The sequence below is a fragment of the Oncorhynchus kisutch genome, linkage group LG10, assembly GCF_002021735.2.
Source record: "Oncorhynchus kisutch isolate 150728-3 linkage group LG10, Okis_V2, whole genome shotgun sequence".
In the NCBI taxonomy this organism is placed as follows: Eukaryota; Metazoa; Chordata; class Actinopteri; order Salmoniformes; family Salmonidae; genus Oncorhynchus; species Oncorhynchus kisutch.
Genome location: NC_034183.2, coordinates 3,162,274 through 3,164,773, shown reverse-complemented (window position 1 = coordinate 3,164,773; position 2,500 = coordinate 3,162,274). Strand labels below are relative to the sequence as shown.

At 31.3% G+C, this 2,500-nt stretch overlaps 1 protein-coding gene across 2 annotated transcripts in view; it reads left to right on the top strand.

Moving 5' to 3' along the window:
- lctlb (lactase-like b) overlaps positions 1-2,500 on the top strand; it is a 45,120-nt gene that overhangs the window by 15,880 nt on the left and 26,740 nt on the right. The window lies entirely within an intron of this gene.

Sequence of the window (2,500 nt, the reverse complement as noted above, 5' to 3'; positions counted from 1 at the left end):
TTTAATAAAGGTTTAACAAAATAATTACGAGCTGTTGTCGAAGACAAATTCCAATGCACGGACTTGTGCTTTTGACTTGTACTTAGAAATTAGCACGAGTGGCACAAACAGACTTGTGCTCAGGCTACTTACAAACGACAACTGAATTAATGTTGAACTTAAATTATCATTGAAAAGTTAAAAGGCGCAATGGTCGCTCACAATTAAAAATGCATTGTTTTATTTAAGCAAGGTTAAACTAATTGAAATGACAGTCAATTTAAACCAGATGGCACATATTATCTCCAACTTGTATAGATCACATATTATCTCCAACTTGTATAGATCACATATTATCTTCAACTTGTATAGATCACATATTATCTCCAACTTGTATAGATCACATATTATCTTCAACTTGTATAGATCACATATTATCTCCAACTTGAACAACCGTCTTTACATCCGGAAAGGATTCTGATCCCTTGACTTATTCCACATTTTGTTGTGTTACAGTCCGAATTCAAAATGGATCAAATCTTTTTTCTTCTTCTCTCTCACCCATCTACACACACAATACCCCATTGTGACATCACAATACCCCATTATGATATCATGTTTTTAGACTTTTTTTCTCCAAATTTATTGAAAATTAAATACAGAAATATATCATTTACACAAAGTATTCCCACCCCTGAGTCAATACTTTTGTAGAATCACCTTTGGCAGCGATTACAGCTCAAATCAAATCAAATTTAATTTGTCACATACACATGGTTAGCAGATGTTAATGCGAGTGTAGCGAAATGCTTGTGCTTCTAGTTCCGACAATGCAGTAATAACGAACAAGTAATCTAACTAACAATTCCAAAAAACTACTGTCTTATACACAGTGTAAGGGGATAAAGAATATGTACATAAGGATATATGAATGAGTGATGGTACAGAGCGGCATAGGCAAGATACAGTAGATGGTATCGAGTACAGTATATACATATGAGATGAGTATGTAAACAAAGTGGCATAGTTAAAGTGGCTAGTGATACATGTATTACATAAGGATGCAGTCGATGATATAGAGTACAGTATATACGTATGCATATGAGATGAATAATGTAGGGTAAGTAACATTATATAAGGTAGCATTGTTTAAAGTGGCTAGTGATATATTTACATAATTTCTCATATTACGTGAGCTGTGAGTCTTTGAGGTCTCTAAGAGCTTTGTACACCTGGAATGTGCAGGATATGCCCATTATTATTTTCCAAATTCTTCAAGCTCTTGTCAAATTGGTTGTTGATCATTACTAGACAACCATTTTCAAGTCTTACCATAGATTTCCTATCCGATTTAAGTCAAAACTGTAACTAGCCCAATATAAATCTACCAATAGGTGCCGTTCTTTGCGAGGCATTGGAAAACCTCCCTGGTCTTTGTGGTTGAATCTGTTTGAAATTCACTTCTCGACTGAGGGACCTTACAGATAATTTTATGTGTGGGGTGCATAGATGAGGTAGTCATTCAAAAATCATGTTAAACAGCATTATTGCACACAGAGTGAGTCCATGCAACTTATTATGTGATTTGTTAAGCAAATGTTTACTCCTGAACTGATTTAGGCTTGATATAACAAAGGGGTTGAATGTAAAAATGTCTAAAAACATAATTCCACTTTGACATTATGGGGTATTGTGATGTCATTATGGGTTATTGTGATGTCATTATGGGGTATTGTGATGTCATTATGGGGTATTGTGATGTCATTATGGGGTATTGTGATGTCATTATGGGGTATTGTGATGTCATTATGGGGTATTGTGATGTCATTATGGGGTATTGTGATGTCATTATGGGGTATTGTGTTTAGACCAGTGACACAACATGTCAATGTAATACAGCCTGAATTTAAAATGTAACAACAAAATGTGGAAAAAGTCGAGGGATGTGAGTACTTTTTGAAGTAACTGGGTTTTTTACCCTTATTTTACCAGTTGAGTTGACTGAAAACACATTCTCATTTACAGCAATGGCCTGGGGAATAGTTACAGGGGAGAGGAGGGGGGATGAATGAGCCAATTGTAAACTGTACTTGACAGCATATATTATTATTATTATTATCATTATTATTATTACTATTATTAATATTATTATTCCCATTATTATTATCAATAATAGTATTATTATCGTTAATATTATCACTATTATCATTATTAATATCATTATCATCATTATTATTACCATTATTATCAATAATAGTATTATTATCACTAGTATCATTATCATCATTATTATTATTACCATTATTATTATTATCAATAATAGTATTATTATCATTAATATTACCATTACTATTACTACTATAATTATTAATATTATTATCATTATTAATATTACTACCATTATCATCATTATTGTTATCATTGATATTATTATCATTATTACAATTATTATTAATATTACCATTATTAATATTATAATAATAATAATAATTCATAATATTACCATTATTATTATCATTAA